We start from the raw sequence: 26,924 nt of genomic DNA on the forward strand, positions 1-26,924 counted from the left end.
TAATACTCAGAAGCAGACAAATGCAGTCTAAAGAACCAGACTGAATTACGACTGTGTTGTGTGATGTTCCCTGCATGCGCCACATTGACGGATCCTCGACAGTAGCTGACATTGTAATTGGGAGGCCTGGTGATGGCAGTGCTGCCTCAACAAGGGAAAATACAGTACATGATGATTTCACACACACACACACGCACGCGCGCGCACACACACACACACACACACACACACACACACACGCATGCGCGCGCGCACACACACACACACACAATAGAAAAACAATACAGCCTCATGCTAGCTGATAAAGAGCCCTTTTGATTTTGGCTGAAGCTTTTCCTCTGTGCCCAGGCCTCATTAACACTGCCAGTGTGTGTGTGTGTGTGTGTGTGTGCGTGTGTACACACGTATGTGAGACAGAAAGAGAGAGAACGCGGGAGGAATAAGCCCTCAGTTCTTATCAACAACAACAGGCCTGTGTGACACGTACACACACACACACACACCTATAAAGAGTGCTGGATAGGTTGCTAGCATCAGGGTAGATATTCCCCTTGCAGGACAATGAGAGACAAACCTACACGTACATATGGCGTTAGTGTGTGTGTGTGAGAGTGGATTAAGAGGTGATTGTCGTTGTCAAGACAACAAAACTACTTTCACTACACTAATTTCTGTAGTGCACCATCATTCGGGTTAATTGTGCTTTCACTTACTGCGTTTATGCTGATTAAAAATAGATGGGATCAAGTGGTCGTTAATGTGTGTCAGGGATTTATTTGCTCTTCTAAGCGTGACACCAAAGTCAATTGTTTGCAAGTGCGCCTTCCACTGTAATGACTTGTTGTTGTGTGTGTGTGTGTTATTTTGTCAGCTCTCTCAGACAGTTTTACTTTCATCACACAATAATGATCATGCTTGTGTTGCTGTTGTTTTTTTTTCTTTTGTAGTGTCAGCCATCGCACAATGCGTCATTTACGTTTGAATAACTTGGTGTGGGATGCGTTTGGCATTTTTCACTGGAACTTTAAAAAAACAACAACAAGAATCACGTCTGATTTTATGTTTCATTACTGCGAAAAAAAAAGAATAATATTTTTAGGAAACCATTTTTTTTAAGTGACAATATTACAGTAAATCTTCGGAAAGAAAAATTGGTACATTTCAAAAACTATTTCGTGGCACTACTGATCTCAAAGTTACAATGACATTAATGCCATATTTTTTGCAACAGAAACATTTTCAATTACGGTGAGGAAAAAAGGCTCCATTAAAAAAAGTAGAATATTTCCACAAGGACGAAAAGAAAACGATAACGTGGTTTTGTTTTTGTTTTTTTGCGTCGTCTCTCTATGGTGCAGATTTTCACCTATGGCTTGGTGTGTGTGCAACGTATCCCACCCCATCCAACCAATCCAACGGTTGCACTTGTCACCACCTATTGGCGTCAAGTCTTCCTTTAAAAGCTATAAGCTTTTAGCCCGCAAGTGTGACTCTCACATCTGATGCGTGGAACCCCCCTGCCCCCGCCCTCCGTCACCGCCGGTGACACGGGTGACGGCCCGCTCGCCTCGACCTGAAGGTGTCAGCGAGGTCACTGAGAGTCGACGTGATGGACGGCAACCGCCATATGCGCCGGCACAGTGACCTTGTCCACGGGACGCTTTGCGGGGGCGACAATTTTACTTGGGCGGTTTAGTTTGCTGCACCGCGTAGTCTAGTGTGTGCGTTCTCTCCACTGGGAAAAAGAGGCAGCGGCTTCCTTTTCACTTGAAAGCGCAGGAGCATCCTGGAGGACATCAGCGAGGGGGGAAAAAAAAAGTGTCGTTGAGATTCCATCAGTGGAGTCTTTGAGTGGAGCTGATGGCAATCTCAAGGTTGCAGGAACCGGAAATGGAGTTTCAAAAAAAAGTTTTGGAAATTTTTATCATCACTTTTTTCTCATCAGATACATTGCGTTTGGAGAAATAGGATAAAACTCAGGTGTGGGTGTTATAATAATTTATCATTATAGTTCATTTTTTAAAATTTCCGTTTGAGTTTTGTTCATTAAATATGTTTAGTGTTCATTTTTAGTTTCCCGAGTGGGTTTGTTAGGTTTTATTCGTTTTAGGTTTTTCAAAAAAATGCTTCGTTTTAGTTGTTATTAGTTTTAGTATTAGTTTTATGGCGGCCTTCGGGCAGTCGGACACCCTGAACCGATTGCCAGCCGAACAACCATCCGTGCCCACACTCACACCTAGGGACAATTTAGAGTGTTCACTCAGCCTGCCATGCATGTTTTTGGAATGTGGGAGGAAACCGGAGTACCCGGAGAAAACCCACGCAGGCCCGGGGAGAACACGCAAACTCCACACAGGGAGGTTGGAGCTGGAATTGAACCCGGTACCTCTGCACTGTGAAGTCGACGTGCTAACTACTGGATCACCGGGCTGCCTCAAAAGGGTCAATCGAACGTCATTAGCTTCTCTTTATTGGACGCTTGCAGCCGCGCGTGCGCAGTTGTACGCGTGTGTACCGCTCTCGAGTGTGTCGCGGCGGGAGATTGACGAGTAGCTGCGAGCGTGCTGCCGACGTGTGACTGATCAGTAAATATTCTGTCCTGTGCTGCTGCCTCAGCAAGTCTCAGCGCATGGATCACATTGGCAGGCAAGCAGGAAGCAGGGTGGGTGGGTGGGTGGGGTGGGGGGGGGAAATTAACCCATGAGAGCCAATGAGGTTATGAAGGCAACCACACAGCAGCAAACACCATCAACTACTCAGTTCTTTGATTGATGTCCTCGTGGCCTGGCCTCGATCGGGTGGGAGAGTCCACTGGAAGGGTTCAGGTTCACTTGCTAAGTGCAGGGCAAGTCTGCAGTTCCGTTCACGTCTTCTTGCTATGCTTTGGAACAGTACAATATTTGAAAGGGAATTTCAAAGTCACTTCCAAATAGATTTACTTCATACGTGCGAATTTTACAATTGGAATCGCAAAAAACAAACAAAAAAAAACTGCCAACTATTTTCTCAAAAAGTTATAATTTAGAAAAAAAACACATTTTGATCCTGAAAATATACATTATTGTCATAATTCGACTCAAATCTATTTTTTTGTGCTCAAAATCGTCCAGTTTTTCTTCTTGAAAATGTACCTTTTATCAGGATTTTTTTGGACACCATATGAATTTTGCTTGAAAAATATACAACTTTATTCTTGTCTTGTGACTTTAACCTAAAAAAAAGAACGGATATTTTGTCTCGGAAATTTTTTTTTCTCAAAATGTGCAACTTTTTCCTAAAAAAATACTTAGAATCTATAAATTATAATATAATATAATATATTATAATAATAATGCAATAATATATAATATAATTTTTAAACTAAAAATATGGTATTTTACACAAAAAATACTTTTTTTTCCCATGAAAAACACAATTTATATATAGATATATAGATAGATATATCTATCTATATATATATATATATATATATATATATATATTCCTTTTAAAAAATGTGACTTGATCTTGAAAATATATTTATGCCTTATCTTGAAAATGTTTCCCTCTGCACAAAATGTAGGAATTTTCATTCAGAAATATGATTGATTCTATGATAAATATTTTAAAAATAAATTAACGTTTCACAGAGAAAAGAGATTACCAGCTCAAAGAAATGGTATCATGAAAATCTTGAGCTTTCCATCCCGAAAAAAAAGCGGTCTTAGCCCTCCGTGGTCCCCTCTGTCAACCACTCGACTGCATTTTTGACACCCAAACAGCGCGGTGCCAAACAGTGCTACCGTCAGCATCCGTTCCAATCTGTGAACGTGTGAATCCGTGGGTGCTGAACAGAAAAACATTCCGCGATACAAAGTTTTATGTATAATGCCCAACGGGTATTTTGAAGTATGACAAAAACCTTTTTTTTCTGTCTTCACGCAGTCACGGTTGCCTACTAATTATGGTTTCTGTGAAATGAAACGCCGAGGCAGTGTTAGTCATGTCCAATCGAGAAGCCCGCAGTTTTTTTTTCCCCTCCTAAAAGCCGATTGAAAAAGAAAAGAGATTTTCTTTTTCTCCCCCCCGCTCTGTCCTCTCGCTTGTGTAAAGCCTGCCAGTGCGGACGCGCGAACATGCCACAATGGCTTCCCTGCGCGCTAACATGATTACATTGACGTGGTGGAATGGAGCCAGAAGGAAGGAGGCTGCCTCCCCACTGAGTGGCTGCGCTTCTGCAAGTCAATAATAAACACCCCGCACACCAGGAGCACATCTTCTTTATTGATCTACAGGTGATGCCGGGGCATCATTGTCACATTGCTTTTCTGTCCATCTGGGAGTCGGCATCCAGGCGTGCGTCCGGAAACTTTCCAGCGGGATGGCCAGGGTGACGCAAGGTCTCACTGAGGGGTGGCCATGAACACATGTAATGTGTACACGCATGAATTTATTCACATGCTCCTCATCCCGTCTGTAACCGAGAAGTCTTTGTTTATCATAGCATCATTCATGAAATATGCTGTAAAATGCTTACATATAGAGAGCTATGTCATGCACTGATTCGCTTGCTAACAGCTATCAAAGTGATCAGTTGTCACCAATGGCCGACGCCATTTTGCAGACCGCGGTCGATGGCTCACTCATTCAAATCAGATCAAAAAAGCACGGTGACACGGAAATCTCTTTTGCTTCGGTGCATTTTTACTATTTTGAATGTGAGTACATTGGTACCTCGACTTACGAAATTAATTGGTTCTGGAAGAAATTTCTGACCGAGAAAATTTTGCAAGTAGAGACGCGTTTTCCATGTAAATGCCCTAATCCATTCTGAGCCCCCCCCCCCCAAAATTCCGACATAAATATTTTCGAAAGCATAAAAATGCATCAAAATATGTAACAAATACTGAAAATTACGACATAAATATTTTCGAAAGCATAGAAATGCATCAAAATATGTAACAAATACTGAATGAGAGTTGTGCATCATGTAAAATACAAAGAATAGAGTCAACAATAAAAATGATGGTCATTTAACTTTCAACTGCATTCTCCTCATTTTTTTTTTTTTTGCCCTCTTTCGTTCATGTTCTCTCTCAGAAGTGGTTTGTGCCTGGCGTTTGGTGAAGAACCGATCCAAGGAGGTCTGCTTTTGTCGGCTTTTAACAATCCTTCGACAGATAGAGATCCCTCTTAGCCAATGGGATGCCAGGAAGATGCCAGGTAATAGCCAATAGCAGAGCAGCTATTATTGCTCAGGAAACTCGGAGCTGCGAGTAACAGCCCAAATTGTATTTTTACCTTTCGTATCTTGAAAGATCTTTCCCAACAAGGGGCGATATTTTCCTATTGAGGCGTTTCGTAACTTGAAAATTTCGTATTAAGAGACGTTGGTAAGTAGAGGTACCACTGTAGTAAGGTATCTAAGAATAGGTATGAAAATCTTCCTCTCGATGGGGCCAGAGAGTGACCAAGGGTGGCCTACTTGTAAGTCAAGAGACCGCTGTATTTTTGTACGAGCCGTTTAAAAGTCACATTTCCATCATGTGTCCCCTTTACAGCTTTAAAAACGGTCATTGTACATTATGGCCTTTCTGCGTGAAAACAAGCACTGTGATGACAAACCGTCCCCTTCACATGACCTCGACTCATCATCGTAATAACCAGATAACCGTTCGTGACTCCTCAGCCTAAGTGAGGAAATGTCATGTTAAACGAGACAGCGGCGCAAAAAAAAAAAAAAAAGACAAAATCCACATACGCACATTAAAACGGCATCAAGTGTTAAATGTGTCGTGTCTTAAATGTCACCTGACTGTATAACGTGGAGGGCACGCCGCTGCGCTCTTTGGCTACGGGCTACGGGGAAAGATCACGCTGTCGCCAAGCGTTGTCGAAACATGCTGACAAGCAAAACCGCAAAGGACCACTTAAACACATTTTGACAATCTGTGGGCAGCTGTAATTAAACACATTTGTCATCCATGCCACTGAGATGCAACGATCACGACTCTTCCAAAGTGCAAATTGTCAAGCGATTTTTAAAAATATGATGTAAAATTGGTTTTCTGCAATATCTGCCAACCCATCAAGTGCAAAATGAAACAACCAAATCAATATTTTGCTACAGTACAGTGTATTTGGAAAATATTTGCAAGTATACTTTTCTCACAATTTAATATTTTACAGTTTCATTCCAAAGTGGCATAAATTAATCTTTCAAAATTTACACCCATATGTCATTAAAAAAAGAAAAAGAAAAGAAATGAATAAAAAAAATGAGGGCCAGATATTTAATTAAAAAACGTTTTTTCACCACATAGGTGACCTTTAACCTGCACAACTCAATTGAAAAAAAATCTTACAGAGTGAGAAGTAAATATCATTTTCCAGTCTCGTTGGGCCTGAAAACCAATATACTGAACCCCAAAGTTTCCACCAATGGGCTTAAGGCAAAGAAATGTGATGCTGATTTATGAAAATGCCCATGAATATTAACCATAAAAAAAAAATCGATGGCTGCCTCATGACACGCTAGGATGAATTGAAGTGAGCGAAGGAGCAATTATTGTATGATAATGCCTTTCAAGTTTCTTTTACAATGCATAGATTTATACGCATTAATGAGCTAAGGAGGGCGGGGCGGGGTGGGGTGCATTTGTCTATGCATTGGATTGGCACGGCACATGAGCGTCATCACGCCTTAAATCAGTTTGGAAGGGATTCTGTCTCCTTGCATCGAGCTGACAGCATCCAAATGTTGAAGCATACAGTAGCTGAGACACACGCACACACACTACCGCACTAACAATATTTTTTTTCTCTTAAGTGAAAAGTTGTTTTCCAGAAACCAAGACCGTGAAAATTAGACAGCTCGTCGCCTATCAGCTCTGTATTTTTTCTACATATTGGATTTGAAAAGTTACCTTTATTTTGTCAACCTCTATTAAATGGAAATTCACTTATTGCAGGAGTGGTGGAACGTATCAAAAGTGAGGGAAGACTGTTTATATTTTAAGTTGACTATTAATCATTTAACTATAATTCATGAACCAATCATTAATATATAGAATGTATCAATCTTAATATTTATTCAAGTCGTAAAATAAACAAAAAATATGGCTGACCGAGTCTAAAGCCGGAAGTCCCGCCTCGTCTTGTCACTCAAAGCACAGCGTTGCTCGCACCTGGCAATTTTTTTCATTGGTGTATGAGGTGAATTTTGCCTAGCAACAGTTGGGCCAGGAAGACGTGACGTGTTATTGAAAATGAATATGAGCGATTTTGCTGCTGTGCTTGGTAGTTAAAACCTGTAAAACAATTTTCTCAATTGTTATACAGTATATTTGTTTATAAAGAATTATGAATTTGAAATTCACAATCTGAGCAAATGCGAATCGATCCCCCTTTGCACAAGGCAGAGACTTGGTACGGTCCAATTAGCGTTTGCTCATTCTCCTCTTGGCAACTGATTTTGTATGTGGCAAGACGATACCATTCTTGCTTTTTCCTCGAAGACCAGCTTCCGTTTTGTTACCGCAATTCAACAGGTGGCCTGGAACGAGACGACCCAACAGCAAAGGTCAGAAAAAAAAACTAATTTGCAGGACACACAGACCTATCCAAGTATAACAGCTTTTATAAGTTGAAATGGGAAGAATAAACTCCTGCGTTGTTGGCTACGAAATTCTAAACGCTAACGTGAAGCTGAGTGATGAAGGAAAGTTTGTTCTGGTGGTTGTATTTGTCCTGTCAGGTGCTTCAGTTGTATTTCCAAGGCTCACTAAATTATTATTATTATTAATACTAATGATACTACTACTACTAAGAATAACAAATATGTTGACATTAGCTTGCTTTGTTACTCTGCCTTGACTCTCCACTTTGCTGCAGAAATTTCCACTCTTGTTTCATAGGACTTGTCACCTTAAGTGTGCTTGGAATTATTTGTTGAAGTGGGGAAATGACAAATGTTACATATTTGTGGAACTAAGACGCTGATATTATAAGACTTTTGTATGTACATTATGCATAAATGTTGTTTGTGCGCACATGTGTGTGAGTGTGACTGACACTGGACTGGGATGAAATCTAAGTGTCCTCTTTGCTCTCTCCCAGAATCCCCTTGCCAGTATAAACAGAGTGTGTCTGCGAGCAAAAGAGACCAGTGAATTATTAAAGTGTTCTGAAGCGTCGCTCAAAGAGAGCCGGTGAACCACTGAGTCACCACACACACACTCACACACACACTCTGGCAGGTCCTCCGGTAATACCCAAAAGACGCCATGCTCACAATCCCTCCCCGTGAAGAATGTTTGTGAGCGTTGGTGCTGAGCTAAGCTGGTTGACTCCACAGTGTCCCTCTGTCCAGCTGCATGTATTGGATAGTATCCCGTAGTGGTGCAACGATTCGTCGCTTCACTGACGACAAACTGTTGATCAAATTAATTGATCATTATTTGATATCTTTAACTCGTTTGGATACATTTTTTTTAAATTAGAAATTTTCCAAACGCTCAGATTCTCAGGTTCTCAATAGTTACCGGATTTCCATCGTATATGAAAGTGGATGTATTATCATTGTGTTGAATAAAATTAAAACATTTCCTTTTGCTTGGGAAAATAACCCTCAGCATGTCAAAGTACACTGTTCATTTTCGACTTTGTACGAACAATATTTTTCCATCTTTAAAAGGAACGGTTGGCAAACAGAGAATGACACCTACATTATTTTTCTTGTCCTCTCAAGTCACATTGTTTTAATTAAACTGCTAAACTTGATCACATAGCTTAAGTGTAAGTGTTAATCGAAGTGTGCTGATCCTTCTCAACGAGTTGACCATCAACTAAAGAACGAGTTGGGGACCGTTGGGAGTGCAATACCGTAGCGTCCGGCGCGAAACGACAGTGGAGGACGACGGTCGCGCGGTTACTTCTCGGCCACGTGTTAGGAGACCGATTGGAGTCTGGGGGGAGCAAAGAAAACAGGTTGTTGTCGCAAAATGGAGACTGCGGATGATAATGCTGCAGTAGGCGTAAAACACGCTATATGCCCACATTAGCATGAGTGCCGCTGCATCTGTCGGCATAAAAGTCGGGAGGACGCTGGCAATCTTTTATAGCCAGCCAGTGGCAGCTTGCAGCATTATCTGTACTGTGTGTGTGTGCGTGTGTGTGTGTCGGGCTCCACTGACTGCTGCTAGCCAAGCTGGCATTCATTATCAAGCAGGTAATAACACAGAGCACTGGCTCTAACTCAAACGGCCGAGGACTCATTAATATAAACAGGCCCCTAAACCCAAACTCAATTTACTTGAAAGCCTCTTTGGAGACGCTGCTTGAGTAAGTAAAGAGTGTTTTCTTTCTTTCTTTTTTTTTTTTTTTCTCTGCTTCTGCGTTAACTGCCATTCTGCCAACGCACGTCCCTAAATATGCTCCCAAAACATTTTGTCGTTTCAAACACATTTTGCAGCATCACCCTGAAACATGGGCGCATGGTAGCGGGGAACGATACGGATCACATCCGCATTCATGATATTTTGTTTTTGATGACGCACAATTGGCGTCATTAGCCTCGCATGGCAGGATGTCATCGCAGGCACCGCGGGGGGGATGTCGACTCCATCCATCCATTTTCCGAACCGCTTGATCCTCACTAGGGTCGCGGGGGGTGCTGGAGCCTATCCCAGCCGTCTTCGGGCAGTAGGCGGGGGACACCCTGAATCAGTTGCCAGCCAATCGCAGGGCACACAGAGACGAACAACCACCCACGCCCACACTCGCACCTAGGGACAATTTAGAGCGTCCAATCAGCCTGCCATGCATGTTTTTGGAATGTGGGAGGAAACCGGAGCACCCGGAGAAAACCCACGCAGGCCCGGGGAGAACATGCAAACTCCACACAGAGAGGCCGGAGCTGGAATCGAACCCGGTACCTCTGCACTGTGAAGCCGACGTGCTAACCACTGGACTACCGGGCCGCCCTCGGGATGTCGACTCAACAAACGCAATTCATACATGCAGATGCACAGGTGCCGCCATCTTGTAGCTGCCATTCATTCGCCATGTGCCAGCGCTTTGATTGATGACGTGAGAATAAAAGACAGGTGCGATTTATTGCTAAGAAATGCACATGGACACCATGGAGTGTTTGACATCAGTGGGCCCAACGTGTTACATAACATCCAAATACAATTGCACACTAAATAGTTGGCCGTAATGTTTTGTTAAGGGTAAACTCTCATTTCCTACTTTTGCACCCAAAGATGCTTACTTGTGTTTTTTTTTTTTCGGCAGGGTATACATTTATTCAGCTGCCAAGCCATTAGTCGCATCAGCACAATCGATTGAGAGCCAATGCAAAATGTTCCGTTTCGTGAAAGAGGTATTTATTTAAGAATAGATGCACTCCCGGTATTGCACTGCCTCATTTGTAGCTAAATAAGCTAACTAAAAATCCACCCATCCATTATCTGAGTCGGGGGTGTGCTGGAGCCTATCCCAGCTGTCTTTGGTCAGTAGCACCGTCAATTGGCAGCCCCGATTACAGTCTCTCTAAACAAAATATAGTTTGTTTTTTTTGTTTCAAAATAAATTAAATTGGCAATTAGAATCTGCATTATTTTTGGGTGCTTTCCCCCTGGGTTGTCTCTGTGTGATGATTAAAATTGGTTTGATGAACTGAAATCTTTGTATGTGATAAATATGCAAAGAACACAGAAATCAGGAAAGGGCCTAATACTATTTCACAATATTGTATAGATGAAAAAAAAATGTAATCACCATCACAATCATAAACATGGCAAATGTCAATCTTGCAGTCTGCGGTAAAATTGAGTTGTTCTTTTGTGGGTCAATGGGTCAGTCAATGTCCTCATACTGATGGACATCCTTAATCTGTTGAGTACTTGGCAGTTATTGCCAAAATGATTGATTTGTAATTTCAGACAAAATGCCCGCAGTAACTGAAGTCAAAGTCTGTACAGGTACCATATGTTTGTCATCCAGTTTCCACAGATTACTGAACCAGGACTTAGACGACTACCTCCCAAATGCAAATGAAAATGGGACCGCTTCAGCATTCCCAGAGTCAATATGCTGGTCCACTCTCGAACCAGCCTCCATCCTCTTCCGCCCTCCTCCATCTTCTTCCTCCTCCTCTTCCTCAGCCGCTCAGCAAGCATTCGTAATTAACAAGCTTTTACAGTTCGATCTGATCCCCCTTGAGCTTGGATATACGTCTGCGAATCCCAATGGAACACAGGCTGTCTGCTTGCCGCTGCCTGGAAATACTGGAATAATGAAGAACATCTTTAATTTCCCTCAGGAGATGAAGGAAATTAATCTCCCTATCAGTCCAAGATAGTTAGCCCGGCTGGTTGATAGCTATTACCTCACCGGTTATCTTATCTATTAATTTAACCCCAACCCCCCTCTCGTTGACTTATTAGTATGTCTCCGCTCTTTAAGCGCCCTGTTTTATTGATTTTATTTTGCTGTTGGTTTATCAGTGTGTTGGTCCGAGTCACTGAGCCGAATGTTCTACTGAGCTAATAGCTCACTGGTTAACCGAATAAGACATTTTGGCTAATTGGCTAAAATGTCTCATTTGCTCTTACCTGGGTGATTAGGTTACGGTATTTAAATACTTTATTTACTGTATTTATCAAGCTAGTTATCAAAATGTCTTCTTGGGTATAAGCTCACTGGTTTGCCAAAGAAGACCTTTGGCTAATTGGCTAGGTACTCAATACACCAGTAAGCTGAGTAAAAATTTTACACAAGCTAACCAGTGAGCCAATCGCGAAAAAGAGATTTTCTCTGAGATCACGGGTTACCCCATCTTTGTCTTATGTCAGCTGGTTGACTTATTAGACCAAACAAGTTAGTCAAAATGGCTAGTTAGCTATTAGCTCACTAGTTAGCTTATATGTAGATCAGCCCTAGTGAGTTAGATGTTGTCCAGGGGATATAGAAAGTCTAAACAATTGACTTTGGCTTTCCCCTGTCAGGGGACACCACAGCGAGTCACTCGCATGATTTGTTTGGCAATTTTCTACACCTTGGCAATGCATCCATTTTAGCTTGCTTGTCAACAGAGCCATCTATGTATAGCTAGCTTATGTATCCTTGCTATGAAGTTTTGTAATTAGTTGGTTGTTGGCATATATTTCTCAAGCAAACTAGCTAGCCGTATCCTCCGCAGAGCTGCTATTTTAGCTTGCCAGTTAGCTGTTAGCATATCCCTTGAAGCACCAGTCACAACGGTATCGATCTTTACATCTCTTTAGCATATGCTTTGTGTACTCTGACACTCTTCCGATGATTACTACGAAACAACGGCATCAGCAATTCATCTCTCCGGTTCGTTTGAATGGCTCACTATTTTATTTCCAAGAGACTTGTCAATGGGAAGTAGAGTAGTGGCAGAAGTCATTTGGTGACGGTAATGATGTTTTAAGTGGGACGTGCTGCAGTGTGGTATGAAAAGTGAGATTCTTTTTCCTTGCAGATGATGTCCTACACCGACATTCATTCAGTCAAGCAGCGCTATCGGGGTTTATTGCAGTGGCCATAGCAACAGCAGTGAAGTGGAGAGGAAGGTGAAGATTTTTGTTGTTGTGCTAATCCACCAAGTGTCCTTGTTGCAATGGAAAAATGTTTTATCCACCTTTTTAATTTCCTTTTTAATATCCACCCATCCATCCATTTTCTATAACTCATTACGGTCATGGGTGGGCTCGAGGAAACCAACTTATTTTGGGCAAGAGGCAAGGTTTACTCTTGCCTGATCAATCACAGGTTAAATATGGACAAACTAGAATTCACATTGACACACGTGGACAATTTCATTCTTCAGTTTCACGCCGACGGTATTCTTATTGAATGGGTTTGGCATTTTCTCCTTTCTGCCACCTTAAATGCCAACCAAGGACATACGTGCAGCTGCTATTATTTCGAAACTTTGTTGAAGAAATGGGAAGGAAAGCCCGACAGGTGCCTGGATAAGGCTTGCGCTGGTCACACCGATCAGATGTGTTACTAATAAAATAGTTGTCTGTACACACGGCAATAAGTGACAATTTGTCATTTTTAAAGTTCGACGTTTTACCTCAACATGAGCGTTCGAAACTCAATGTTAACGCCGCACCCCTGCTCTCCTCTCATGGTCTTTTCTCACTTCAAATTGTCCAGATGAAGCAAGATGACTACAGACTCGAAAGCGCAAAACTCGCATAAAAGTTTCCATTGCGAATGACTGAATGAATGACTGAAGGGATATTTGTGCGGATTGTCATTTGATATGTGTGCGGTATCTTGTGACTGCAACACTTAAGGGAGGAGGAGATGCTGCTATTAGGTGTAATGTGGTAACAGTGCGGGGCAGGTTGGGAGGGGGTGAGCGTCAGGAGGGTGTCGGGATGCTGAGCTCTGCAGCGGTGAGTGTCGAGCTCAACCACTTGTGAGCGCCCCCCACCCCCCACCCGCCTTCGACTGCGTGCCGGTGCACTCGTCTCGCCGAAACACACTCCCTCTTGCATCTGTCCTCCACCTCGGCGGCCGCCTTCAACTGCACTCGCTCTCTGCAGGTTTCCATTGGAGCGGCACTGGATTTCGTGAGAGAATTCTTCGGTTTCTGGACGAAGAGGAAAAGGGTTGGAAGCGGATGAAAAGGAGCGGCGGACGAGGAGTGCCGGGGGTGGTGACCGAGAGGAGGATCTGGGAGTGACCCCCGCTGTCCATCAGGTGTGTGTTTAGTCTACTTATTTTTGAAATGTAGGAATTATATTAAGATGTACCGTATGTATGAGTAGACAAGCATTTTGCTGATTCGAGCTCAATTTTAGAACACACCATGCGACTGAGAATGCTGAGATAATTAGCTATCCCATGCTAAGCCGCGGATTCAAGTTAAAACAACATTTGGGACTTTTCTAAAGACCTTTTTGTTCTGATATAGATAACTTTTCCCACAAAAAGTCCACCATGTTCATGGTAAAAGTGACAAGATCATTGATGCCGTTATCCCTTATTGTTCTTTACAGCCACTAGCGGGCGTGTGGATATTGCTATGATGTGCTGTGATGCATTAAACTGACTCGTTTGTCATGTCTTTGTTTTGTATTCAAGTTTCTTTTGAGGTTTGGCCTTAGTGGAGGAATTTGCGCATTCACCGTATGATTTTTCATATTCTATCGTGGTTGGTATAAAGAGATGCGAGGAGGAGAATAAATATGAAAGAAAATGTAAAGAGTGTTGTCGGCTCACGCTGACCGGCATGTTTGTGTGTGTGTGTGTTTTCTCGAAAATGGCTTGTCGTACTCTGGCGGGGTTGAAATCTGGCATCAATCACAGCACGACTGGGCGCTGGCTTGCCGCTCCCCTGGCAGCTTCTGCGTGCTTGAGTGTGGGAATGTGCTCCGCAGCAGCCAATAAAATAATTTCACACACGTCCTGTGCAAACTCATCGTAGGTTTTCGCGCCGTCCATCTAAATTGAGACTCCCCTAACCCGGCCTGATGGCTGCCCGGTCATCATTTCACAGTCTCAATTGGCCACAGGATGCAGTGAATGAAGTGACTGTCCATCACCCGTAAAGTATCTAGGAGCCATCTTTACTGGTGCTCAGAGAGACAGAGGGAGGTGGTATGGGGCCAATAAAGCTATGTTCCTGCAGGAGACAAATTTTCAACATACAAAATGTGACTTGGGCCGTAGGGATGTAATGGGCAACAATTTCTCTTTTTTTTTTTCCTTCTAATTTACCCGATCAGCTGCAGCCTCTTATACAGTGTCCTGTTCCAACCTGATTGAGTGTACAGCTTTCTGTAAAGGTTGATCCCCAGGTCTTTTTTCATGCCCTCTTCATGAATTTTCCACTAAATGGGGTCCATGTCATTGCCGCAGAGGTATTTTGGACTTCAGTCCGTGTGCGGTGGTTTGCACTTAATGCTCTTATATTCTGCGGTGTATTCCAGTTGAACAACATATCCTCTCCTCCAACGGAACCAAATGTGTGTTGCAGTACCAAAACGGACCTGAGAGAGGCAACATGGCATCAAGGGGCATCTAGACATAAGGTTCAAAGAGGAATGAACAATAGAAGAAGACATAGAAGGGGCTATGCTAACTGTTGACTGAAGCTGTGCTTGTCTGGTAGCTGCATTGCTTCATAATTGTGTTTGCGAACGCTAGAATTGGATGTATTTCATCCGTAAGATGACACTATATGTAGTTTTTACTTTTTAGAAGTAGTTGGTGCCCCAGTGCCCCTTTTTGACCATATTGACATGGGGGAACGGGGCGACATTAAGTGCGTGTGGATCCAATCGGTTAGCAACTGTGACTCAGCCTACTCCATTATGGTGTATGTGTGACTCAGCAAAATGCACGTGGGCACACACACACACGAACACACACTTGGCTCAAAATAATAATGGAAATGTTTAAACACGTTTTGATCTCACTGAATACGCCGTTGCAGTCGCAACCCTTTATTACATTGTGGAATTTGTTGGGAGCAAAATAATTGACTTGTCCATCCTGATTCACCTTTGGTAGAACTTCCTCACGACAATTAAAAAAATGACATTCAGTCGTGTGTGTGTTTTCCATGTGCCAGTATGTACACTGCAGCAACGTTGCCTGCTCCTGATGAGGCGATGGGTGACAGACCATTGGGACATCAATAAACACCTGGACAGTCTGAGGTGCGATGTTATGGTGGTGGACAGAACGATACATGATCTGCCAGATGTGCTTGATTGGATTTGGTTCTGGGGAATGGGCAGGCCAGTCCAAAGCATCGCTGACTTACTCATGCAGAAACTGCTGATGCACTCCAGCCACTTAAGGCGGAGTATTGCATCAGTTAGGGCACCTCAGCTACTTGCTACTAGTTGATCTCCTTTCATACTGCTCTGGCAGTGTTTGTTTGTTTGTTTGTTTATTGAACATAAAACATATATACAGTAATAATTTGACAGAAAATAAGGTAGATTAAAAAAAGTAAAAAGAAAGAAATCGATCTTCATTCAACACAGTTATTATATTCAAGGGAGTAGGAAGAAGTAAAAAACTTATCTCGTCCAACCCCGTTATGTGATTGTATCTAATAAAACATTTTTATATCAATCAGAAAAGAAAAAAGTAAGAAGAAAGAAGTCTCCATTAAGGCTCATACTTTACCCTTAACCGTGATATTTTTACAACTTTTGGTTTGTATCGGGATTATATACTTCCACACCCTGACACTCTTGTGTCAATTTTCTCTTGTATTCATAATGAATATTTATATACCTTTCTCTATTTATCAACTTAGTTCTGATTTATCATTATATTTAATGTTTTGAATTTATCATTTTAACTCTGATTGATGTAGGTTGTTTGTACTATTTCTTTGAATTTGTTTTTGAACTCGGCAAGCGATTTACTCATTTTCAGGTCCGTTTCGAGATTATTCCACAGATTAACACCTTTGATAGATACACTTCTTTGCTTGATGTTTGTTCTTGTTTTGAGTTTTTTGAATAAGTTGGTACCTCTTAAATCATAGCTGCTTTCTCGAATTTCGAAAAACTTCTGAATGTTTTGGCAGAGCAGGTTATTGTGTGCTTTGTACATTAATTGGGCGATTTTAAAGTCAACCAGGTCATAAAATTTCATCGTATTTATTTTGATAAATAGTGGATTTGTGGGTTCCGTATATTTTGATCTATTAATAATTCGAATTGCTTTTTTTTGTAGGTTGAGAATAGGGAGTGTGTTTGTTTTGCAGGCATTTCCCCATATTTCCACACAGTAGGTCATATATGGTAATAATAATGAAGTGTATAATGTGTACAAAGATCTCTTATTTAGCACTTCCTTGGTTTTGTAGAGGATCCCTACGGTTTTGGCTATTTTTCTTTTTACGTTTTTACGTGTTGCTCCTGTTCCTCCTGTTGCTAGGTTGTTGTTGTCCTCCAACACTCCCCTTAACGTCTCTTGACCTTGTCTCTTGGTAACGTCTCCGTGCTTTTGGGAGACGCCAAAAAAAAAAAAAAACTTGGAACAACGCACATCAATGTGCTATCCTGGCTGAACTGCACCGCCCGCGCAATTTCCGTGAGTTGCAGATGCTGCCCGCAGTGACCTAAAGTGAACTAAAATCGGCAAGAAAGGGTGAGGACAGGAAATTGGTCTGTGGCCGCCATCTGAAGAAGCATTTCTTGAAAAGGGCTTGTCTTGCCTCTCATTTCCACCTGTTGGCCCGTTCCACACAACAGCGGGTGCAATTGATTGAAAATCACTCTTGATTCCTAACTGGGCAGGTTGATATCCCACAAGTGTGATTGACTTAGCGTCGTGTCGATAGGATTGCGTTCCCTTGATGTTTTTGAGCAAGCGTATATTGCTACAGTGCCGAATATTGACTGCCGTTATTGGTGCTGGCGTCGTCGGCGGTCGCAGTGTCCGCACACGAGCCACTCGTAACTTTACACATCCCCGCCCGCCGCTAGAGTGTCATCAGTTAAACCGAGAGGGGAAAATCCAATTACGTCGGTCTCGCGCTGTCTGCCTTCCGAACGAAGCGGCGTTTTGATAACTTTGATTGCTCAAATCTGCTTCAATCACGGGACGCGGCCACAATGCTGTGGCGTTGAGTAGCGGAGGTGATGCCGGTCTTGGCCGCGTATATCCTGACGGGAGGATCCCATTATCCTTTTCCATACGTAGCTACCACACCGCCTTTCGCGGATGGCGCTTTGTAGACGCCATGTATGAATGAGCAATTTAAATGCACATATCTTCTTTTGTTGTGCTGCATGTTTTTTTGTGTGCTGCCATATTAATGCACATATTTATTGTGTGTCCTCTTTGTGTCCTTTAAAAGGATCCTTGGGTGTGGTAAATAACGGTACAAAGTCGATGAAAATGAGGAGTGATTTTTTTTTCTTTCCTCCCTTCGCGGTTATAATGAGGGCTCATTTGATCTCCATCTCCGCGCAATCTCATCATTCAGGATTGCAGCGGAATGAGGATGATTGCGTGTATTATATTTAGGCCACGGTTGTATGGTGTGTGTTTGTTCGTGACAACGGTTGTTTAAGGCTTACAAACAAGTGCGCCTGTTGACGCACCTGTTGTATTTGATTAGGGAATAGATAAAATAGGTCAACATGATACCAAAGGAGTCGTTTTTATTGTTGCTTGTTTTGCACTGAATTGTGTTCTGTAAACACAAGCGCATTAATTAACACAGATAATTTGGGACATAGGGCAAGACCTAAAGAGCAATTTGGGAGGCTTTAAGAAGTGGGATTTGGCTATTGTGTGTGATGAAGTGCTGCCTCTACTGCTGAAAATGGTACGCGTGCTTTTAATGTCTGTGGGTGCTTGCTTAATTCATCGCACTTTATTCGTCTAAAGGGGTTGGCAAACTGCGCCACTGCGTGGCTTGGGACAATAAATTAGAGTGCATGTTATCCGTCTCACAAATGTGGATCACTTCTGTTATGTTCTCTGACTGTACGCTACGTGGCAGTATTGCTATGAAAATACTCTTGAGATGAAAAAGAAAGGGGAGGTAATGGCGAATATAGAGCGAGTTGTAGGAACGAGTGTTGTACTGTTAATAGCCTGATAAGGAAATCGTATTTGGCCTTGTTATTTTGCCTCCCGACACCGCAACTTATTTCTTCAGACTTTGTGCAATTTCGGTAATCAGCCTTCACGTTCGCCTTCTTCAGAGACGTTTGCGAGCACTTGACGTGTCAGCAGGCAGATTGGACAGGCGGCATGCGCGGAAAGCCCAGCGACACCAAAACTGCACAATAGGAAAAGGAAAACAGTATTTTATATGTGTTTGTTCGTTTGTTTCATTGTGGATTTTTGTGATCTCGAAATATTAAACTAAAATTATATATTGTATTTTTTTGTTGCTCAAAATATGTGTCGGACTCTTTGACAGCCCGGCAATGTATATATAAAAAAAATACGCTTCAGATGTCAGTTTTGTCTTTTTCGTGGAAACTGGGTCGAAATGGCTCTTTGAGTGTGAAAGGTTGCCGACCCCTGGTCTAGTTGTTAATGCTAGCTAGCATTGTTGCAATGCCTCTGGCTCCGCCCCCTGTCGGTAATAAAAGCCGTTCTTGCATTGGCGCATGCTACAATCGAGCGAGTGGGGCGACCAGTGGCTCTCTAGTGAGAAAGTGTAATTTTTTTTTCTAATTTTGCTACGGAATACAAAGGATTGAACACTAGAAATTTTATGGAGCAGCTAAACGGCTAACACACCACCATTAGGTCACCACTGGCTAACGGTTAAGTAATGTTATCATAAGCCCTGCAACACCCGTGCGTGTGGTCCGGTCTCCAGTTAAGAGCTTCTGAGAGCTCTCGGGGGGGGGGGGGAAACAATGCTTGGCCGTGAACTTGGACAATCACCGAAAGGAGTCGCTGATTGCCGCTTAACTCTGACCGGAAGCGGCATCACCTAATTTGGTCAAAGGCTTTTATTCCTCTCTTCAGATGAAGTGGGTGATTATCTTCACCGTGCGGTCCCCAGAGGAAACCAACAGATGCACTATAATGCAATTGTGTGAGAATGACTCCGGATTTCCACAAAGAACATAACCATTGCCCCTGCACGAAAATGATGATGCACACTCTTTTGCACCAAGCGTAGACTACTTTCTGTCACCAAATTCTCTCATGTGCGTCAGGGGTGACGGCCCCAAACATGCTAGACCAGCGGTTCCCAACCTTTTTGCCCCACGGACCGGTTTAATGTCAGACAATATTTTCAGGAACCGGCCTTTAAGGCCGCATAAATACAACAAAATAAGATGATCCGACCTGAATGAAAACTGTGGTATTTTCATCACATAATAAGAAACACGAATGATGACACGAGGAACGTCCGATCTGGCCGCAACACTTTGTGGTCACTATAGTAACGTTTAAACATGCCTTCAAAATAAGATACACCGCAAATACAAAGTGCATGAAAAATGCGACTAACCATCGCCGCATATTATGCAGATTGGGCTTGGTGCGTGGGAATCTCCCGTTGTGATCAATCCGTATTTTAAGTACTGACGCTGTCTATTAAATGTAGCCGCCTTTTTCTTGAAAGTCGTAGGCTCTCTTCTGTCTCTTGGCTGTGCCTTTCCCCTTCCCAAAGAAACTTTCCAAAGACGTTTGTTTTTTTTACTAATTTTGCTAGCTCCTGGGTTTCATTTTAGCCGTAACTTATCACGTGACGAGAAGCACCACCTGCGTCAAGAGTGACATATTGTAGCCGGATGGAACAGAGAATCCGGTAATTTTTCAAAATGAAACATCTTTCGGATTCCGCAATAAATCAAATGGAAGTAATGTAAATTCTTTATTCTTTCTGTCCGGCCCGGTACCAAATGACCCACGGACCGGTACCGGTGCGTGGCCCGCGGGTTGGGGACCACTGCGCTAGGCGATACATACGCTGGCACGAGAATTAAGTTTTGCCCGTCTTTATGCTGAGCACGCGGGCACCAGTCTACCAAAATAGGACTCTTAGTGTTTCGAGCGTGGCTAAGTCTCTGATTTTGTTTTTTTTTTTGTATTTAATATATCACCGCCTTTGTGTATATGTGGATTATTTTTGACTCCTGGACACACGTCGCACGGTGCTTGGAGATACTTTGCAGGTGATTGTCAGCCGACGATATTAGTGCAAGTGTAATAACGCTGATGTTTTGCCTCCCGAGAGCCACTCCTCGGCAATCACATTTAGTCAACACAATCACTATCCCGCCTGCCACTCGGCGGGACACAAGACACGCGCACCATTTTTCATTTCCTTCGGAGCGTCACAAGCGCGCTATTTGCCGCCGCGATGAATCCATTGGCCGCGTCGCCGAGGCTTCTTACAGTGAGGGGAATGACTGCGCTGCTTTTTATTGTTGTCGCGACTGCGGCATCGATGTTTGTTTGCGTCTGAGATGTTAGACTCGTAATGAAATGCTGCTTTGTGTCCGAGTTAGTCATCCTTGTAAATCAGGCGAGTTCTTCCCTTGAACCGAAGTATCAATGGAAAACTGACAGACGGTGATTGCTGACCTTTGATCTCGGCTACAATCGCACCTTTCAGGCGGATACAATGTAAAACCAATCGTACTTGAACATTATCATTGAATGCAGGATGTAGACACATGTTGATAGTTCACATCCTCAGTAATTTTTAGTTTCTGTTGGTTTGGAGATAATACACATTTCTCCAGAAACAATCCTGACTTTTTTCCCCCACAAAGTAAATGTCTATTGTAGTACCAGGGTGAGGCAGGATGGTGTCACAGGGCATCCAGACTGCATACGGATCGTAAATATTGAACACGTTAAACATTTACGGTTTTCGGCTCAAATTCCACAAGCTGATTGGATAGAAATCATCACTCTTAATGCAGGATAATCAATCACCCTGTATAATCTTTCAGAGAATGATAACCAGGCCTTTGCTGACTTTGATCGCAGGGATTGGAAAAAAAAAACATGCTTACATTTGATTACCTGTATGTATTCATTGCGCTTAAGCGGTTGAAAGATGGGTTTAAACTTTGCGCTAACATAAACGGATCCATATTCTATTCCATGAAGTGGCAGATGATGAGCGTTCTTGTTCAGGTTCAGGTCAAACTATTTGCTTCTGACGATGAATAATGCCTTTTAAGTTTGAAGATTGGTCCGGGCAACAAAAGAACAACCGCCTCTGGCCTCTTGAATCAAATGAAATCTAAGAAATCAATCGTGTTCTTTCCGAGAGACTGAATGATGATCGTTGAAGATCGATTGTAAAATGATTATTTATATATAAAGCGCTGACAGAAACTGTAGAAACCTTGACCTTGATCTGCTTCCTTGGCCGTCGATTGCTAACCTGCAAGAGCAAGTGTTCAGCGGACATGTCATTTTATACTTTGAAGAGAATGGACTGAGAATCGCTGAAAGGACTCTCATACTTTTTTTCACCCTACAATTTGAAACGGTTCCCATTTTTTTTTTCATTCTTCAGCCAAAATACACAAAGTATTAAGAATTATAGTATACTTAACATCCACACATGTTGAAATCACACCTTTTTGGAAAACCTTTCTAATCGACCCTGACCCTGCAGTTTATTGCGGTTGCGGCTCCATTATCAATGCAAGTCCTCATGGTCAAACAGAAGCTCCAACGGCGTACGTTTTGCCCCCCCTTGAGATAACTCGTCTGCGGTTACTTCTCAGAGCTGTTCTGTCACGGTCAGGTCATGACACTGCACGTGCTGGGTTCAAGAAAGTTCGTGTGAAATGCCCGCCGTGCCGATATTTCAAATAAAGCCACAGTGCTGCAGCAGCAGCCTTGGAAGGCGGGGATTGAGGGGCGGGGCGGGGGCGGGGGTGGGTGAGAAGAATGAAGTCTGTGAGTGAAATGGAGCGAGGGGACTATATGGCTGAGGTGGTGGATCGATAATATGCCCTTTGATCCATAACATTAATGGGAGGGAATACGTTATTACTGTTAAGAGGCGTGAGGTGGATGGGGCGCGCGCGCACGCGCAGGATGATACATCACATCTGGGCGGCTAGCCAGAGAATATCCCCCTCACCCCTCTTTTAACCTTGGGAAAACTCAGCCGAGCTTTGTCCGTCCTCCTCCTCCTCCTCCTCCTCCTGTCCATTTCATCTTCTGTCCTAATATCCTGATTGAAGCGCTCACCTCTCGCTGTCGTGGTTAATGAGCAGCAGAGGCCTGAGTGCGGCGTGCTGGAGCGTGGCTGAGACCCAGGGACACTCTTCTTTATCAGCCAAAGAAGCCCTGCGGAAAATAGTCATCAGGGTAGTCTAAGGTAGTTGCGGAAATGGGGCCGTAGGCGGATGAGTGATTCGGACTGCGAGGGCATTCTGGGTTCAAATCTTTCAGATGTCAGACTTGCATGTTCTCATTTTGTGACTCCCAAAACCCATCCACATAAATCAGATTAACCGAATATGTTTCGGCCCCTGGCCGGATTATCTACCCTATCGGCTGTAGTTCTGTTGTGTTCATGTGGAAGTGCTCCCGTCTTGGATAGGATCTCTGCGGAGCCTCAGGAGCGGCCCTTCCTGATTGGCCAACAAATAACGCCAGCAAATTCAAAGATCCGCCGTGATACTTCCAATTTTATTTTTATTTTTAACATGCCTGCTATAGTGTTCAATGGTGTGTGTTTTAAAGTAGAAAATAAACCACCGCATGAGCTTAGCAGAGCAGAGCGAAACTCCATCGGTACTATGCCGTGGAAAATAGGCAAATGTCCGTCCAGAGAACATGCAAGTGGTTTCTCTTTTCTTGCGCCATTCATGGCAAAGTCACTTGAGTCAAAACATTCAACTGTCTGTGACTCGTCAATACCGAACGCGAATCCAAAGTTGCATCACCGCAGTTTCTATTTGCGCCGCAGCAGCAGCAGCAGCAGCAGCAGGACGGCGGCGTACACTGTGAATATAAATATGGAAGGATGCGTGTTTGCGCAGCTGTGTGTACTCTTGTCACGTCGGCGTGTCGTTCGTCGCCATGCGGCGTAGCGGTTTTGAGCGCTCTGAATACAAAACGACCTCTGCCTTACGTTTTTTTTTTTTTTTTTTGCATTGCGAACGACAGTGGCTAGCATCCTCTGCACAGTGCGTACAGTTGCTTGAAACAACGGCCCTCAATCACCGAAACTGTCCACACTGTCTCAAGTCCAAGGCAGAATTTCTGATACAGTTCTCGGGTTGGATCTTATTGGCTTGCACTGGTCAGCGGAGCTTCTGTTGTCGGACATAAATCGTGTGGATCTATCACCGTCTCACGGGCCCTTGGGTACCGGCTTGTCATGTTGAGCCTGGTTTACAGAGAAAAATATGGGCTGCATTCTGTATCCGGTGCCAGCTTTTTGCCTTTATCTGTGAGCCACAGCACAGCATAAAATGGGACGGAAAAAAAAAGATGGCCCTCTGGACGGAGCGGATGCCAGATCAAGACGGTCCTTGGCTGCACAGTCGGGTCTGATAACAACCTTGTATGTCACATTTCAGGTTTTCTTTTTCTTGGGTGAGAAAGAGAACAGTTTCACAGCGATGTATTTGTTCAACTTTTGGGCGTGTGAGAACGCAAGCTTTTGGCCACTTTGGACAGTTCTGATAGCCATTGATGGGGTTGTTGAAGAAAACATCATACTTGGGCAATATGTCCGATCACAAGTCACAATCGTCAGGAAGCATTTACGCAACATGCTATGCAAATAAGCATAGACACTCAATTGAAGTACATTAGCGTCTCTTTCGTTCTCTGAGATAAGTCACAGCGACAAAGGTGAAAATGTATTTTTCTGTAAATGTTTTTCTTTTTTTTTTTCCCGCTCTCGCCACCCGCTCTTGTCAGCCTTCCTTGACTCCTAATCAGCAGCTTTTCGCTCCCGTTTTCATATCTGGGCCGCCCTGCCTCCTCATCTCCTATCTGCAGCCGCACTCCGGACAGATGGAGTGTTTTTATTTTGCCCGTTTTTCTTCTGCCCGAGCGGCGATACCGAAAGTCCCATTCCGCTGCCCGCGTTGGAGATAAATCAGAAACATTTTTTCTACAGTTGCGATCAATGCTTGGGACCTTTTTTTTCTTCCCCCCCACCTTTCACCATGAGCACCCATACAAATACACCACACAGTAGTGAATCTTTTCCTCCTCGGGCTCCTTTTTTTTTTTTTTTTAAGCCTGCTTCCAGTGGTCCGCTCTTGCGAGAGGGATTTGCATCTAATTAGCATCTCATTAAAGCTTAATAGCATGAACCCCATGCCCTCCAGACAATAAGGGGTAAAGATCGCGGAGAAGGGTCTGCTTTCCGCCAGCGGTTACTGTACGTCTTCCCTTTGCGCATAGTGTGTGACACGTCTGTTAATGAAGGAAATTGTGGCACGCCCACCTGCGTGCCCTCACCGTATTGTTGTGCGACTCCCTCGAAACATTTAACTCGGCCTTTGACGCCGTAGCTCACAATTGCCCGCTCGTTGGTGAGCCTTCAATGGCATGGATTTAGTTGGCTTTGGTCCAAAACGAGATGCAGTCTTGGTAAGAAACTGACATTTAAACGGCGTGTCAGCATTTGCAGATTCATCGATGTGCAGATTCCTTTTTATTCAACCATCCGCTCAGCGAAACTGTTATCGCATCGGCGCCATCTAGTGGCATCTTAAGGTCAATTATGGATGTTGATGTGAGTTAAGGAGTTTCATTTCAACATAAGTGTTTTGCCGGCATCTTGTGGCATCTGTAGGCACACGATGTGAAAATATCCATGTGTGAACCCCTTCATATTGTTTTGGGATCCTCTCTTCCATTATTTGCCGGAAAAAAAAATCACCCAGCTATTTTCTGTTTAGTGTTTTTTATGTTATACCGCAACGTTGGGGCCAAGGAACTGTCTTGAAATGAGGTGAGGAGCTTCATTTGGTTGAGCCAAAGCCTTCTCAAATCGAGAAAGTATTTACTGCCACCTTGTGGCATCCATAGGCAATTGAAACCTTTTTTGGTAGGGATGAATTACTGTCAGATTTTTTTTTGCTATTTGCGGCAGAGCACAATCCCATTTCTCCACAAATAGCAGGGGAATACTTGACACAAAAATGTTGGTCTTTGGAGTACATGTCCAGCCAACAAGTGAGAAATTGTTGATTCTTTTTTTTCAATATTTTGCCGAATGCAGGTCGCTGATATGTTATGAATCAATGTCATATTTATGCCCTTGACAGTGGAGATGCCATGTTTTACTGGGTTCTGCAAAGTCAAGACGGATCAATTCTGCAATTGCTCAACTGCAACAATTTAGCACGAAAATGGGGAACCATACAAAAGCAGCGAGGTACTGAAGCATCAGATGTTTCGCGCAAATGAAGCTGCTCATGAATATTCCCACAGCAGGACTTAAACTCGACAAACAGCTATTTTCTTCATTCAAAAGCCAGTGAGGAAATCATACCCATTGCAGTCAACAGGGTGGAAAATATTTGTTTGTCAATTTACATCAGTCTTTCTGTGACAATTCACGGATTAAACCTTTCTTTGTGAAAATTTGTTTAAAACTGCCTCTTTGTACTGTGTGTCTTCATGCTTTTTTTTTCAATTAGGACACCTCCCCCTGAACATATGCGTGCCGTTCACCACCACACACACTTTGTGTGTGTGTGTGTGTGTGTGTGTATGTATATAATTTGGAATCCTTTCTAATTTCACACTTGTTAAGTTTCCATGTAAAAGCCAACATTTTAGAAGGGTGCCTGCGGGTGTGTGTGCGTGTGTGTGTGTGTGTGTGTGTGTGTGCGTGTGTGTGTGTCTCACTAACACACTGACACAGTAAGGTATTGAGCCTTGATGCGAATAGTGAAAAAAAAAACATTGACACTCCCCTACTTGTTTAAAAAAATTGTCTGTTAATAGATTTTGATTCACAAAAAACATAAAAAATAAAAATAAATAAGGACCATCAAAAAGTCGGCTTTTTTCACGCGGCTAAGTCTCTCCGCTACTTGATCTCCACTGACAAAACGGGCTAAACTTAGCTCCTCCCTGACATACAAATCTCATCTCTCCGTTGAGATGTATCTTTCTTTGACACACATTTCTCTACTACGATCCTATTTAGACAGTACCTTGTGGAAAAACGCTAATATGCGTTTTGGAGAGTGGTTCTGGAGTGGGGGGTGGGGGGAAATACACTGGTGCTTTCGGATATAAGAGTTTCAATCAACTTTCCTCAGCAAGCTGCAGTAATAATCGTGTTTATTTTCTCAGAGGATAAAGAACATGTGACTTTCACTTGTGGATTGCCTGTCGACATGTGTTGCGTTCCACTGTTTTCAAAAATCCCTTGCGAATCGGGTAAGTTGGTATGTAATTCATTTTGTGTCACAAATATATGAGGTGGATTACAG

At 43.1% G+C, this 26,924-nt stretch overlaps 1 protein-coding gene across 12 annotated transcripts in view; it reads left to right on the forward strand.

Moving 5' to 3' along the window:
• Nucleotides 1-26,924, forward strand: part of dab1a (DAB adaptor protein 1a) — a 192,037-nt gene that overhangs the window by 1,766 nt on the left and 163,347 nt on the right. For 11 of the 12 annotated variants that reach the window (XM_086116029.1, XM_086116034.1, XM_086116035.1 and 8 more), the window contains exon 4: nucleotides 13,569-13,725. The gene's annotated coding sequence lies outside the window, so the exon portion shown is untranslated. Of the gene's footprint in view, nucleotides 1-12,490; nucleotides 12,582-13,568; nucleotides 13,726-26,924 lie in introns of all 12 variants that reach the window. The other variant, XM_086116030.1, reaches the window with a different exon arrangement.

Source organism: Hippocampus guttulatus, chromosome 7 (assembly GCF_054856545.1).
Source record: "Hippocampus guttulatus isolate MCC_2025c chromosome 7, RoL_Hgut_1.0, whole genome shotgun sequence".
Classification (NCBI taxonomy): domain Eukaryota; kingdom Metazoa; phylum Chordata; class Actinopteri; order Syngnathiformes; family Syngnathidae; genus Hippocampus; species Hippocampus guttulatus.